Source organism: Lagopus muta, chromosome 9 (assembly GCF_023343835.1).
Source record: "Lagopus muta isolate bLagMut1 chromosome 9, bLagMut1 primary, whole genome shotgun sequence".
Classification (NCBI taxonomy): Eukaryota; Metazoa; Chordata; class Aves; order Galliformes; family Phasianidae; genus Lagopus; species Lagopus muta.
Window position 1 is genome coordinate 1,920,619 of NC_064441.1, and position 16,865 is coordinate 1,937,483.

Sequence of the window (16,865 nt, forward strand, 5' to 3'; positions counted from 1 at the left end):
CAACTCCATGGTGCTAAGATCGACAGGTCATTTCTCTGCCAAAATTACCATGTGCCCAGAACTCCCATGGATGCAGGGATACAGCAGAACAAATTCCTCTGAGCGAAAGCGCAGTCCTACCGTCCAGCAGGATGCACAAGTCATGGCTTCTCCTTACAATGTGCTGTTCTGATTGTCCATAACAGCAAACTGAGAGACACAGAGTAGCTCAAGAGGTATAATCTTGGTCTCCTACATTCCCTGGGGTTGCCGTGGAGCACTGAGGCATGAATGGGATTTAGGCTTCAATGCTCAGCCTTCCCAGCCCTCACCACATGCCCTGTCATTCAGTGCAGCTCTGCTAGCTCGTTACATCTCAGCTGATGAGCTCTGGCTACCTTTCTGTTCAATACAGGATAATCATGTAATGTTTCCCACTCAAAGTAACATTTAAAAACAGCAGTGAAGATGCATTATACAAATAAAATAATTTTCCTTCAGCAGGAAGGTTACAGCAGTCCAGAAGCAGTTAACCATGCCTGAATAGGAACATAACACAATACCTACGTTTCTTCATCATAAACAAAGTTTGAAAAGAATTTTTGAAGTATCAAGTGAGTGAATGGAATCCCTTCACCTGCTGTTGTTACATAACCAGGCTTGGACAGGAAGACTGCAGATGTATTACACATCCACAGCAAATTCTTGATTGGTCACACAGACACAAAATTGAGACCATAAGAAGACAAAAATTAACACAAGGTGGCATGGTTGTATCAGTGTTACAGAGCAACGTGCAGAAAACAGGGCAGTAAATGAGAAGAGCAGCTGCCTCTGGACAGGTGCCCACCTGCCAGCATTGCTGCTCTGTGCAGCATGAGGCACCAGCAGCTCTCTGAGAAAACCACAAACACGACATTGCTTCAGGCCTGGCACTGACCACAGCTCAGCCCTGCTCAGCAGCATGCTCTCCTGGGTCTGTATTTAGTTTGCCAAAGTCAATTGCTGATTAAGTCACAACCTTAAAATATCACAGAAGTTGAATTCAGTTCATCTGCAGGCTAAGCCACGTGAGGCGAATGAAATTATTCTACAAAAACCAAACAAACTGTCCACATGAGTACAACATATTTAATGTTACAGTTTAATAGCTGTTTCCTTCCAAGGGAAGGCCAAAAGACACACTGTACTCTAATTATTTAGTCCACATTCAGGCATTTATACTTAATGTTTGCTATGAGAAGAGGCTTCACCCCACAGGGGGCATTTCTGTGCTCTCCCACCGCAGCAATTCTGAAGAGCAGGAAGCAGAAGTTTATACACATTCATTTTCCTGCGCCATCTGAGCAAGCACACCAGTGGCTGTAAACGCTATCACTTCTGACCCAGAGACCTCACAAAGCCCAGAGACAGATGGACGGGAGCAGATGGGAACACAACCAGGACCGAAGGCACCGGCTGTGAGGAGGCGGCCCCAGCGAGGCACCTGCAGCACAGGGCCGCCTTCATCACCGACATCCAAACACCCAAAATCCACGGAGAAACGCTGCCCAAGCGCCTTCTCCTGAGATGCTCACGTGCCTACAGCTCCTCCTGCCATGCTTCAGGGGATGCCGTTGCACTGAGTGTTGGAAGTCATTGCCAGCAGCACTCCTGACCCAGAAGAGATACATGTGCACAATGGCCAGACATTTCCAAACATATGTGCAGCAATTATTTTCCTGCTGAAGTGTTACTCTGCCAAGCAGGATGCAACCAGCCTGGAGCCCAGGGCTGCAGGTAGCTGGCCCAGCCTCCAGCCTCGAAGGACAGCAAGCACATGGGGCTGAGACTGATCTGAATAGGGATCTGAAAAGAATTCTAAATAGATTTTGAGATGTCTGCCTTCCATGCCACAGCTAGATACTGAGCTGTAAAGTAATGACAAAATGGATATGAACTCCTCGCCTTTTACACCAATTGCCTTTAAGGCATTTCGTTCTACAAAATCTATTATCTTCTATATTATCTTATGCACCTGCCTACAGTGAAATAACTCAAGAATCATAGAGTCACAGCATCATTAATGTTGTAGAAGACTTGCAGAGCTTATTCACAAAAAGTCAGTTTTTTCTCCATGACGCTGCATGTAAATCACATCAGGAAATGCTGAAATCCCTCACTGTGTCTCATTCTGCACCTCCAAAGCACCCATCGCCCTTCAGTAACTCCCAATTTTGCCAACGTTTGTAATCAATGAGAATTACTTATTCCAAGTATTTTCTTTCTTTTTTCTTTAGTTATGCCAAGTGCCACCCTTTGCTCTGCTTTCTGAAGCATCTCCTTCTGGGAGCTCCCTTATATGTGGAGAAGTAAAGGTCTACACAGGTTAATTAACAACTTCTTTGTGAAGCCACTTCAGGAGTCAAATGGCAGCCCGAGCAAGAAGTCTCCTTACACAGCTACATCTCACACAAAAGGAGCTGAATGTTTGGTGTGTGAGAAAGAGCCATCTCTGTAAGAGAAAGTCTCAGCCTTGGCCCCTGTTTTACTTGCATTCTGCAGGATGCTGCAGCTCAACACTTCTCAAGTCTGGAATTACCAGTCTGCTCAACCTGTAAAATTCATGACAAACAAAAAACAAACTCATGATCCATGCATTCCTGCCGCCTGAAATATGTCCTCAGTGGATGAGCAGCTGCCCCGTGTGTCCCACAAAGCTGTGTTGGTGGCCAAACAACTACTGGGGACATGTAGCCAGAGGGTCTGCATCCACTGGCACCCCGTGGGCACAGAGGAGGAGACCAGAGTTCTCCAGCATCAAATGTGATGATGGAGAGACCAAGTGCTAAGCAGGTCCTATGGCAAGGAGTGCTACAGACAACAGGGTGGGAAGATGAGTACAAGTGCACATACTGGTGGAGAAGCTAAGGAGATGGAACAGCTGTCAGCCACAACACAGATCTCCAGTGCAAAGAATGGAAGATGAGGACTTCCTTGCCTGAGACCTGAGCTCCTCGTTGGCTGCAGTGATTTACAGGGACTGGAGGGAAACCAAAGATGTGTGACCTTAATGCTCTTGGGACAATTTGTCCTGTTTGCCTTGCTGCTGCAAGCATCCAGAGATCACAGGAAAATACAGATCCATGTTAGGGAGCGTACTGCTGGCATAGCATCTACATTGAAGGATCACAAACAAGATCAAGATTCTTCTGTCACATCTTTCTGCCTCTTCTTGTCACTGCTGAGGGTCACAGGGTCACTGCTACACGCTTCAGAGACAACATGTCAGGAGCTGCTGGGCAAGGGCAGAGCTGCCATTATGGAAAAGGGGCACCTTGCTCACCTCCTGGTTCAGCTGAGGGAAGGATTCTGAGAAGGAAGCACACGCACGGTCAGAATGTAATAATGAGGATGGAAACAAGTGGAGACTGGAGTAAAAAATGACTTAAAGCTAGCCAAGGTGGCAAGAAAAGTTTCTGCAAGTCCATTTGTAATAAGAAAAAGACAGGCAAATGTTGGTCTACAGCTCAACAGAGTAGAAAAGCTTTTGACAGATGATGCCATAAAAGCTGAAGTGTTTGCAGTCTCATTTTGGCTACAGCATGACTGCTTTACTTTTGTGCATTCAAGTGGCAATTTATATCAGAGGAAGGTAACCAAAATCCTAAGACAAAATATGGAAAGATTATGTTAGAAGTGTTTGTAAAGATCAGGGTTTTCAGCCGGCTGGGCCAGATGAAATTAGCTCAGCTGTAGGTGACTGACTGAAACAATTTCTTTAACAACTTCTGTCTTTGAAAATTCACAGAGGACACTATTTGGAAAGAGCAAACGCAGGGGCTACTTTTAAAATAGGATAAAGGAAGAGAAGTGGGATAACAGAGTAGGCAGTTTAACTTCGGTGCCTAAAAGCGGAATAAAAGATCAAATGATCTCTATTAGGAGAAAGCAGCAAGAACCGTAAGGCACAGCCAGCAAAGTGCTTCTCCCAGGGCATGCAGGGATGCAGTAACTCGGTTCCCATCGGTGCAGACTGGGGAGCAGCTCAAGGACTCCACCAGAAGTACTGCTGGAAATATGCGATGATCCCACTTGAGATTTCACATTCCGTATTTTAGACTGGAACTCCTTAGCAAGATACTTTGCTACACATGTTTCTGAGCTAATATCTTAAAACAAAATAAACTCATAAACAAAACCTAAAAATCCACCATGCCACAACTCATTACACAAAGAACAGTGCCCTTAACTTGCCAGGTACCTTACAGTAAGACGAGGTTGTGGACAAGAAATGAATTCCAGTCCATTAGTGATTTTTTGGTAGCAGTTTCCTGTTTATTTCAAAAAAGTACACTACAAAAATACATTTGGAATAAATGTTTATATATATAAACTCGGATTGCTGGGATAAAGAAACAATGCCTCAAGTCAATCTACGTGCACACCCTGCCCTCCGACACACAGCAGCCAGGGCCGACAGGGCAGTTCCACCAGCACACCCCTCATGCTGTGCTCCAGCACATTTATTCCCATTTCACTGCAGTTAGGGTGCACAGCCCTAAACCTTTAGGAGGTGTTTCTTGACACCTCGGTGCTCCGTTGGGTGCTGACTGCACACAGGAATGGTTACGTAGCACTCTTTGGATCCCTGCCTTGACAAGAGCTTCGCTCAGGCCGATGCCGCTCCTTCCTCAGCAGGAGCCACAAATAACTGCCCTGAAGTCAGTAGAATTTTGCTATGCCAAACCCCCTGGACAAAGGACGTGAGTCTATTAATAGTTATTCAGAAGGAAACCATGACTGCAAAACATAATCTACTCTCAAGAGGATAAAGCAAGGTCTACAAATGGCACTGGGATGAACATTTTGCCCTCTACAGCAAGGAACTATTTAAAGAACAAACAAGTCAAAAGAAACTCATTAGCAGTGTTTTCCCACCAGCAAGCTTCTGCTATGCTTAGCCCAGTATACCTATTAAAAAAGTGTCTTTTATTTTGTTTCCTCCAAAATGACTATTTGAGCCAATAACTTGCTATTGATCAGTAAGCGTCCTAGGAAAGCCAAGCCCAGGGTTTAACCAAGGCTGGTAGCAAAAGCATGATGTCAGAAATGCTTGCAGGACTCAGGCATTCTCTCTGAGGAGTTTCAACAGCCCTAAGAACACCACTGGTATTTTGCAATCCACGCACAATTCATTTCCGTAGCAGGAGAAATATTAGCCTCACAAACATCTTTAGTCAATCAGAGGCTGTATAATCATGAGAAAATTAACCTGATTCCAAGGAGATGTATAAAGTTCAAATTAGTATTCACACTGGATTGTCAGAGATATATTTAATCTATAATTACAGTAATCCACAGCTGCTTCAACTGTAGAAAATAATGAATTGCCCAGTGAGAACCGGTGCCCATGAAACGGAAAGCAAAGGCCATCTGTTGTGGAGCTTCCTCTGATTTTGTGCTTTGAGCACAGAGAGCTTGATCTCCTCTGACACAGCCTACATGTGATTTATGGCTGCCAGCCCTCCAAGCAGCCGTATCACCAAACAGAAGGGATGCAAACAGAAATGATAAATGATGATGTAAATGATGGCTTTACATTATGTATTTAAGTTTCTTCCCTAAGACAGTTCTCGTCACTCACTTCTTAAATAGACTTATTTAAACGTCCTGGATGAGAAGCAAGTAAGTCAACAAAATTTGTGATGTAAAAATCACACGCTGTGCTCTGCCTCCCACTCCCCCCTCCATCAGTCACATAAGAACGCGTTCCCTTACGGTGAGCATGCACTTGAGTGCCTGCATGGGGCTCGTTATTGTAGGACATGGATGACAAGAGGTGAGAGTAAAGGCAAAACCATCATTTTCCATCTTCTGCTTAGGGAAGGGACAGCAAAATACTTGAATAATTCATTTTTGAATAAATAATTTTTAATTAATTGGAATTACCCCAACGTGCTGCATATGATAGAGTCAAGCAGTCGCTCATCCTACAGACAAGGAAAGGAACTGAGTGCAGAGACTGACCTGGCAGAGATGATGCTGTAATTGGCAGAGCTACAAGGGCTGCTTCGGAACCTGGACGTCTAATTGAAAGATTAATTCTATCAAATCAAGAGGGAGCATTATGATTATCTTGTCTGACATCTTGAAGCAGAAGGACCATACAGCTTCCTTCTCACTGCTTGAATAAGCCATTTAGAAAAATTTCCTACTCTGAAACAGAGAATCTCCTATTGCCCTTGGAAGTTAATTATCCTTACAGTTAGAGGATAATTTCACATACCAAAGAAAATGTTCACATTATTTCCAGTCTGAATCTGCTATTATCTATGACTTTCCAACACTGAATCAAGTAAAATGTCTGCTCACCTACCTTCCCTTTTCTCATGCAAATGCATGCAAATTGATCAAATCACCCCATTATCTTCTCATTGATAACCTAAATAGATGGAGCTCATTGAATGGCACATTGTTAGTTGTCAAGTTACTGTGCAGGCTAACCGATCTTTTCCAGCACTCCTGATCCCCTCTGTTAGCTGCAGTTCTCCAGCTCTGCCCTTGGTGGTGCTGGGACCTGGGACTGCAGTGCTGCAGTGCAATACCAAACCCCCCTTCCCTACCCCCGTGCAGAACGTTTCTTGCTCTCCATTGCCATGAGATCTCATCCTCGGTGCAAGCACCCCTCAGCCTTCTGCTGTATTAGCTCTACAGCCTCACAACCTACTGTACTGAAAGGCGTGCTCTGTGCGTGCTTTCACCAAGCAAATGTATCCAATTACTCTGGATTTTCAATTAACCTTCATTATTTATCACTTTCCCAATCTTTGATACAATTGTTACACCCCAATCATACCAGAGCCAGGAGGATTTCCTTATGAATATACCTACTCAACAATGTCTGCTCAAAATTGCCACCAAGCCTATCCTGTAAACTGAATTTAATCCCTTTAATGTACACGGTGTTGATTTGAAAGTATTCAAAGCAGCAAATACATCAAGTCAGAACACACGTCCTTCTTGCATGTTTTGGTTAGCCATCATTACAATTATTATCAATGAACACAGTGAGATATCACCATGGAGAGGAATTCTACCCCCAAGGAAATGACATCCACTCCTTAATGAACAGAGATACAGACTGAGGGCAGAGGCTGCTCCTGGTGGATGTGCTGCCCTTGGGGGGACCAGACATGCTGGAGAATGGGCCGACACAGATCTCACAGAGTTCAGCAAAACTGGGGTGGTTTTGCCCAAAGACAGCAAATTCAGGGAGGCCTTATCCGTGTGCACAAACACAAATGGTGGAGCCAAATTCCTCTCAGCTGTGCACAGTGAATGGCCCAGAGACAACGGGCACAAACCAAACTACAGAAATTCTACCCAGCTACCAGAAACACAAGGCTGCCTCCAGCCTCAGCCCCTTCCACACGCTGTGAAACCTTCCTGGTAGCTCAGGAGGGTGATGCTCCACCCAGGTTTATTCGTTTATTCCGGGTCTTCAGACAACTGCACATGTGCACACAAAAAAAGAAAAAAGCTTCAGTAAATACATTAAGAATAATGAGAACAAGCAAAGTTACTACCCTAATAAAAGCAAATGCATTAGCACTTAAATTGCACATGCATGGATACAAATTCTGAATCCTAATTGTGCTGGGAAGCCAATTATTATTCATGTTCTTTTTAGGAGAAGAATTAAGATTAGTAGGTAAATTAAAGTGAAAATTACCACAGACAAAGCTGTAATTTTATAATACTCCGGGTAGTTTTAACTAATAAGAAACTGAAGCTTATTGCAGAGATGATGTATTTCAAAAAGACAAACGACTTCCACGTCCACTTGGCCGGAAGAGACATCACTGATATCTGTACTTACCAACAGGCAGCATTTAGCTAATGGAACAAAGAAAGAATGCTTGAATAATTATTAAAAATGAAGTACGAATGTCAATGTTTGACCCAAATCTAATGATAATGGTTATCGGTACTGACTGAGGAGTAACCAAATATTGAATTAGGAAACAATTAGAAAAAAGGAAAAGGTTTGAAAGTGCAGGAAAATACTTGTCCACCATCTTTTCATGCTGCAGCAAAATCTGGGTCCCAAACTGCAAGTCGTGGTCAGAAGGTCAGAAGTGATTACCAAGTAGAAACGTCGACACTGCATTTGCTGAAGGCCTGCCAGAAAGAATTTCATCCAACATGGAGAAACTGAAACATTTTCTTGTATTACTACAATCAAATCTAAGCGGATCAATTTTTTTTATGTTGGTGTAAGAACCAGAAGCAACAGAAGCAGAGAGATAACACTGAAAATAATGGTTGAAATATCATTAACACAACTAGCTTTACAAGAGTATTGAACTGCTCATAAGCAAGCTGGGCAGCAAATGTTGCTTTGTACAGAAAAATACTGCATGTTGTTGTACTGAGCTCATCAAGTTCAACAAAGAAGGAAAAAAACCCCACCAGTTCTGCAGAACGAATGCAACTTTGTGCAGCCCCTGAGAAAATGATCATTAAAGCTTGGGGACTGTAAGCTTGCATCAGTACAGCTATTTAAATGCCTTACAGGTATTTCTGTGCAGATGCTTTTGCAAATGGCAGTAGGATATAAGAAGGTTTACAAAGAATCAGGTTTTTACCAAAAGCCTTCCGTTCTGTTACGTGCATTTAGTGAAAAGTGTATTTATAGCCTATTAGACACATTAAATAGCAAGGAGCTCGCTTCTTTCTTTGACGTCGTTCTCCCTCTCCAAGCAAAGGGAGAGTGAGCGTAGTGGAATATTTCAGTCTAAATGGTCTCTCCTGATTTAAAGGTATCACTTTCTGCCAAGCAGAAATCATCAAAGGAATTAGAAAGATTCAGCCTGGGCTGAGACACTCTCAGAATTAGTTCATTACGCAGGAGACTGAGAAGATTCTATTTTTACTTGCTTATCATTTTACCAAAATCCAACCATCTGGTCTGGAATTTATTATCTATTGGAGATTCTTACAAAAAAAAAAAAAAAGAAAAGAAAAGTAGTCTAAACAATTCAATTGAACTACAGAGTGAAATTAAAGAACAAAATGCTGCTTTTCCCACTGTAGAAGTCACGTCTGGGACTCCTCTCCTCAAGTACCTTCAGCTTGGCAGTACCTCAGTCCCCCAAGCAGGGTACAACCCAGCTGCAGCTCACACGGCCCCACACTGCTGGGCTCCCCTAGGAAAGAGCAAGGCGTGCTGCCAGGTGCAGCACGGAGAGGCGAGCACACAGACACGTTGTGCGCAACACAGCGTGCATTTCTAGCTATAGCCAGCACAGAACCGAGCCGCTGCTGCTCGAGTCCTCTCTGCCGCCTGCCGCCTGGCTGCGCAGTGTGATGTGCGCTCAGAGGGACGCTGGCTGGGACCGGGGCTCGCTCCAGCGCTGCCCAGTCGGTGTAGCTGCGGCAGGGTGTCGGATGGCTCACGTGGAGCTGCTCTGTACTTAAAGGCTCTCACACGGAAAGGCAGGTGCGCAGACGCCCGTCTGTAAGGCGCTCCTCGGGGTTCAGGCTGCAGCAGAAGTTATGTGCAAACCCTGCATTACACTTTCTGACCGTGGCTAGGCATTGGTCTGGTAAGAACAACTTTGTAAAGATTGCTTTTCGTGCAGTCTAAAAGAGTAGGAGAAGGGTTCTGAAGCACAGGATCAGCCAATCAGCCACACAGCGGGCACTGGCTGCCACCTTGGCTGCGTTTTCCCCCAAAGCCGGAGTACCTGCAAGGCTCCCACTGCTCCTTTCCACAACACGACACAAGTCCTGCCCTGGTAGAGCTTTTGCTACACAGCCTAACGCTGGAAGCAATTCTTAGGCTTTCATTTAGGTCTCCATTTCTTCTCTGAGTGGCCTTCTGAAAATTCTATATTAAGAACCACATGTATAATTAACCCCATGCTACATCCAATGCTGCAAGGAGAAAGAGATAGGAATCAAGATAAATGACTTCGTTGTGAAACAAATGCATTTGAAGGGTTAATCCAAGCTCTGCGGCTGCGTTGTGCTGCACCATTTGCTCAGAGGAGCCCGGGAGATTAATGAATAGATGACAAAAGCACAATTGGTTCCAGCCCCACTCACTGTGTCCCACTGCCTTTTCAAAAGCCCTGACAAACAGTGCACACAAACAGTTAACGGGGAAAATGTGCCCATGTCTTCTTTAAACGATTTACCACGGCCGCCTGATGACATTTTCCTTTAGCCATGTATATGGAAATTGAAATTTGTGAAGATAATGACTTTGAGACTCAATGAGCTCTGTTTAAATGCAATTATGGTTCTTTTGCTTAGGTTCTCTCCTCACTTCAGATCTGAAAAGGCCACTGTATTGACCCGTGTTGCAAATAATGAGCACGGAGCTAGCTAGGAAAGTGCTGCATTCACAGTTTGTGTAAAACTAATCCAACACCATTCCAGAATAGAAGGGACTTTTGTCTGCCCTCTGTGTGTGCTGGTGTAACAGGCTGCCAGGAGAAGGATTGCTTTTGCCCTTCATGTGGGTGGTAAGGAGTTGAAACACAAGATCATGGCACAACACACCCTTAAGAAGGGTACTGTGTTCCTAAATGCACCAATGGAAAAGTAACATTTGAGTGTAGGACTTTATTATGGAGCTGTTAATGGAAAACAGTGTCTAGCCAGAGCAAGCCAGCTCAGGCATTCCAACAAGGATGCACAGTTGTGCCTCCACCTCCTTACAGACAAAGAGATTGGCCTGCAGCCCCTCTTCCTAAACAGAGGAGAAATCAGATGAATTTTTGGTAGATCAGTAACTGGCAAGAAAAGGAATGGCTTTAGCAGCCCCTCCGCCCAATCCACACTGCTACAGAAGGCCTCTCCAACTTTGGGGTTCTTCTGTTTTCTTTGCAGCTTTGTCTCTCAAGTTGTGGACTCACCAAATTCATGAAAATTAAAATGCCCTCTTCAGTATGAAGACACAAACCTTCCAGAGTGGAAAGAATGAATAGGGAGCAGTTACACAAAAGACATAATTCAATGACACCAGCTCAGAGACAGAGCTCCATTAAATAGAAGAGCAGCCAATTGCAATCTATAAATAAGGTTCCCAATGCATGTTCATCTTGTAGTGCCATTTCACTACACAAACCCTGAAAGGAGCATCCTTGAGAGAAAAAAGGGCCTAAATCAGGCTCCCAATTAAGATAAACACAAGTGCCTGGATGCTGTTATTTCTTCTCTCTGAAGATGCATGCAGCTAAAGAACCAAGAAGTTCTCTTGGCTGTGCGATCAGCACTCCTGGGCTTACTGAGCCCAAGAGCCTGGGGGCACACAGGGAAAATACAGAGGAAAGAGGCAGATGCAGGAAAAAAGAACAAATGATGCTAATTACTGGGAGAAGGGTAAGTAATGAGGAATGAAGTTAGGAAAAGGAAAGATGAAACCCAAGCCAGGGAAATAAAAGTTACAGTTTAAATGGCAGCTTCTTGAACCACAATTTAATTAAATATGATAGTACCCGGTAATTCTGTTTCTCTAGCTCATTAGGACAAGGGGTTGCAAATAGCACTTACTGACAAAGCAGAAGGTCAAGCTGACATGGGGCTGTTGTCATCACTGGGATGAGGCAAGGGATGAGCAATGGCATTACTCAGCCAAACAAGCTGCTGCTGAAGCCCTGCGCTGCTGAAACCAGTGTTTGAGCAAAGCCCTTTCTGTGCATTAGTTGCAAGAATGTAAGGCTGCTGCTGAATGAAAACAACAAAAAGTCCCCAAAAAGCAAACATACACAGCCAAAAAAAATTACTTCACAATACGCTGACTTTCAAGTGCGACTGAAAAGCACGCTGCTGAGATCTGAGGGCTCTGCAGGACACATACTGGGTCTCCATTGGCCCCAACCACACACACGCTTTCAGCCTTGGAATTAGACGAAAGCATGTGTTGTAATCATTGCTGCAGCAGTTTTTATACCTTCATACATCATCTGCACCTAAACTGAGGCACTTTGGAAGCATCAGACTTGAAATTGCAGTCATCTCTAGGTTTACTGTCACACCAAAATCAAGACATACGTCACGAAGCGATGAAACGTTCAAACAGCTCCTCTTGGTTCCTGCTTCACTTTGCAATTTCTCACTGTTTCTAAGAGCAGCCGCAGTACGGATTAAATGTCCATGATATCACACCAAAAAACTTCAAAGACGCAACTGGAAGTTATTCTGCTCTTGCATTAGAACCTCCTTGAAAAAGCTCCTGGTCTGAAGAGATAACGGAGCACAGCTTTGATTTTAAGCCTTTTGTGTTTGTGTATTAAAGTGACACAGCCTGAAGTTTTCAGATTTCACAGCAAGCCTCGAGACGACAAAAAGCCCACACCTTTTATCAGCACTACATAGCAAGGCGACTTCTGTAGCAGCACTCAATATTTTGGAGACTTCCCAAATACATTCAACCTTTTAACTTCCAGGAATTTAAACAGAAATTAAATAAACCTAAGTCAATGTTTCTAAAGAAAAACAGGTTTGCAACTTGCCCACTTGCAGTGAGGTCTTCTTGCAAGGCGCTTTATGTGCATCGTGCCATCACTCGCCCAGGAACAGCTGTGCATCCTTTACACTATGAAGCATCCATCATCCCGCAGGTCCTGTCCTTTCAGTCCTCCAGCACACAATGCATCTCGTGAGAAGAATGTTATTGCTCTGATTTTATCAAGAGCAACAGCAAAGTATAATGTGGCAGTTCCCTGTGAAGCAGATTAACAAGCTAACAAGTGGCTTATCTTACAGCCTTCCCTTTCACAGCCCCATGCAGTACCTGCCTCTTGTGAATAAATTACCCATGTTTCTGATTCAGTGAGCTGCCAGCCTCTGAGGCACGGAGTTGGAAGTTGGGGAGATCAAGATTATTTTCTCAGCAAAAAGGGCTGGTAGCAAATCTTTCTTCTGCAGGGTTTGATTTATAAGTTTCTGTAGTTACTACACTGTTTTTATCCCACACTCTCAGGCACTCAATCTCCTTGCCAAGGCCTCCCAGCAAGCTATGATGCTCTGATTTTAAAGCTGGTGCCGTCCCTAACTTCAGCATTTCCTGCCCAACACGGAGCTCTCCCGGGTTTCCTTCTACCCCTCTTTACATCCTGCACTCTGCAGCACACGAACCATTCTCCACTCTGCTTTTTGCCGTGCCACAAGCCCAAGGATGACACAACAGCTCTGAGTGTGGCACCTACGTACCCATGGGCTCTGCAAACAGAGCCGGGCCTGGGACCAGAGCACGTGCTGGGTGCTGTGAGCGCTGCCTGGTCCTGCAGTGCAATTCCATGCTGCCATGCCTCTCCCTCCTTCTGAAATAAACAGCTTCTTCTCCTGAACAACACTGGTATTAAACCAACACGTTCCTCATACTGAGAACTTTCACCCAAGCTTGCACCATATCTGATACAGTTGAAGGCAAGGAAACCAATGCAGATTGCACAGCAGAAGCAGATTTGCTGGGAGGCACGAACAAGCAGATGTATTTCAAGGTAAGATTTCAAAACACAAAGGTGATGTGAAAGAAAACAGAGCCTAACACAGCAGCCAAGTGGGATGGCTGGGGTGTCTCTGAGTGAAGGCAGCAGGGGCTGAGATGCCCACCAGCACGTGTCCAGGCACTCCATCCATCCCTAGGGCTGTCAGCAACGTTACACCGCTGGCAGGATTTCCTGCTTGAGATCTTGGCCTGCTTGAACTGCACTCTCTTCTTTCCCTGCTGCTAATTATTCCATCTGGATCCTTTTCACACAGTTACTCCCATCCCACCTGTTATTTTCCATGAGCATTTCATAATGCTTGTCCAAGGTAAAGAGTCTCACTCAAACACTAAACTGGCTGTGAGCTTCACGCTGACGACTTGCCAATCTTCCTTGACTCTCTAGAGCTAAACTAAAATAGAAGTCAGACAGCTTCAGCATTTACCTAGGGATATTCACACAGTGCTGCGAGACAACATGGTGTCAGAACAGCTCTTAATCCTCTCCCAGAAATGCTCTTCTTCCCCAGAAGGCAGAACGCCAGCATTCTCATGCAGACAGCGTTTACCTTGGCTCTGCCTCTTGCACTGGATGGCTTGAGCCTTCTCAGCACACCAGAAAACTGCAGCACACACCTAGGAAACGTGCTCCTTCTTGTAGGATAGGACAACAAGGTTACGAGGCAGTGGCAAGAAAGGCCTTGTTTTGAGCAGAAGCACATACTGATGGGATGAACCGTGGAGAAACCAAAGCAGAAAAGCAATGTTAGAAAAATATGCTACTTGGAGTGTCTCAGCAGATTAAGACAAAAACGTGAACAAAGAATTTTGAGCAGGAAGTTCAAAATGGAGTTGGTGCTTTGTGCTCCAGAAAGTGGGCTGTTCCTTGCTGACTGACACTGAGACAGAGACATGGAGGCAAAAGCAACATCTGAAAGAATCGCAGTGCTCTGAGCAAGACTGGAATACGTGTGCCAACAGTGAGCAAAAAGGGATCAAACCAGATCTGAGAATGTTGTGGGTGTGAAACTGAGCTAAATAGAGAAAAGTGAAATGCCAACAGGAAGCACTGGAGGTAAAACCCGGCAATAACAGAGAAACCACTTTGAGAGGCAGCAGGTGGGGATGGTGTGGTGCAGCCAAAGAGAAATGAGACTGCTTTGGGTGAGAGGAGCAATCAGAAGGGAGGCCCAGCCTCCAAAAACCTTGTGACAGAAAGGAGAAATGTCAGAGACAACGTGGAAGGCAGTTTGGGTAGAGAAGCCCGAACAACCCTTGGTGAATCAGAGCACAACGTTTAAGTGCCCAAGCACTGCCACGCTGCGCTCCTCAGCACTCAGCACAGATCGCTATGCCACCTTGCGGTCAGATGAGCACGCAAAGAGCAACCCAGAGCCCACGCTTCGCACTGATTGCCCCAAGGAGAAAGCAAATCACAGCTTATAAACAGGAGCGCCGCTTGTTTCTGGAACTACTTCTGCAGCTAATCACCAGCTTTTAGTATCAGGTCACTGAGAGAACCCGGAGTCTGCTGGTGCCCAGTCCTCTGGGAGCACCTCACCGGCTGGAGATGAGCACTGATGGGAGCACTGAGCTGGGCTTCACTTGGAAAGAAACCTGCAGCTGAAGGCAGCAAGCTCCCAAGCCCAGAGCCAACACATCCCTCATTGTGAGCCAGCTCAGGAGTTCAGACCAGATTAGGTTGCCTTGCTTGGCCTTTTGATTAAATCTTGGCTATTTTTAATCTCCTGCAAAATAAACATTAAGAATGAGACTCACCTTAAAGAGCTGCAGATACTTACATGTAAAAACCAAGATATTCTAGAATGAAAATGCATGAATCTGAGAGCCAATTAATCAGATGAACTAAAAGAAGCTCTCCAAAATGTCAGAACAAGGCATGTAAACAGAAAGCCCAAGAAAACTTAAATCAGAGCTGCTTCTGACCTTCACCATTTCTGATGTCCATAAGCCCCCTTTCCTTACAGCCAGATGCAATTATTTCAAAACCAGCATTTTAATGAACTGATAAATCAAACCTATGAGAGCAACGCCCAGGTAACCACAAGAAATGCTGGACATTTCCCAACACTTAAAATGTTGCTTTGTTTTGTTTTTTTTTTTTAATGTTTTCCAAACTTTAAACTCCATCTGTGAAATAGGAAAGAAACTAAAAGGGATAAATGAATTCAAATGGAGCATTTTGTAGTGAATGTTGTCATTAGATGCAATTAAGATAGGTTACATTTTTAAAGGACTACAGATTAAACTGCCTGAATGTGACATCACTGATGAGCTACGTTGCCATAAAACAATGGGAAATCTTCAATCCTAACAATTAAAAACATAGAGGAACAAAAGAAAATTCAGCTTGATTTTATTCCACTGGATAAAGAGCTGTTTCACAAGGAAATTCTTCATCACCAACAACCACACCGACGTGTCTGGAGAGCCTGTAAGTGAATATCTTGGAATTCTCTTCCATGAAGGTTGTTTTGGTCACATTCAAGTTTTGCATATACATGAGGAGCTACAGGCCATTTCTTTGTAGCGCTGTGATCTTTATCCTGCTATTTTTGTTCCTCATTGCCATGCTGTTGCCCTTGGCCTCTTTGCACAGCTTTCCCACTTTTTTTACTCCCCAACTGCCTGTTCTTTGGCAGACTTCTCCAGAGCATCTAGCTTAATCCTCCTCAAACTCCTTAAGCCTTTACGAATGATGGTCTCTACCTTTCAGCATAGCCTAGGCACTCTGACAGATCTCAGGCATTACGTAAAAGAAAATATATTGTGTGAAGCAAGAATGCTGGTAAAATACTTCCATAATTAGGTGTTCAAGAAACACTCCTGCTTTCCCTTAAAAACCAAGTTAGAAACTCAGTCATTCGAGTAATGCCTCTCCCTGCTTTAACATCACAAACTTCCTGTAATGAAATCGATTACAGGAGAAACCAGCGCTCTGTTCTTCCCAAGCACTGCCAAAATAACAGGCAGATTGTTTCTCTTTAAAAGGACCAACACCTCAACTCTGAAAGGGACCCAATAAATTAATTTCCATGCAACCCCACCTGTGTGATGAAATATTCATCTACAAGATGACTTGAGGTAGATTTGTGACAGGGAATTCAGGGTCAGTCACATCTTCAGCGGTCGGCTCTCTGTGACTGTTCTCCTTTTCATTAAAGCCGTTTAACATAAACACATACTTCAGATTTGGCTTTTTTAATAAAACACCACATGAAGAAGGCGAACGAAAGCTTCCCTTGATTATTTCCAATGAAAACTTCAAAGAATCAGCCTGGATTTAGGAGTGGAACATCACGGCGCACCAAAACGCTCCCTGGCATCGCAGCACAGCATGGTGCAAGCAAGCTGGAAGCTGCCCTGCTGGTCTGCCTCCCCT

At 44.4% G+C, this 16,865-nt stretch overlaps 1 protein-coding gene across 2 annotated transcripts in view; it reads right to left on the reverse strand.

Annotated features, from left to right (window-relative positions):
* Positions 1-16,865, reverse strand: part of PPM1L (protein phosphatase, Mg2+/Mn2+ dependent 1L) — an 88,096-nt gene that overhangs the window by 27,058 nt on the left and 44,173 nt on the right. The gene's annotated exons all lie outside the window — the stretch shown is intronic.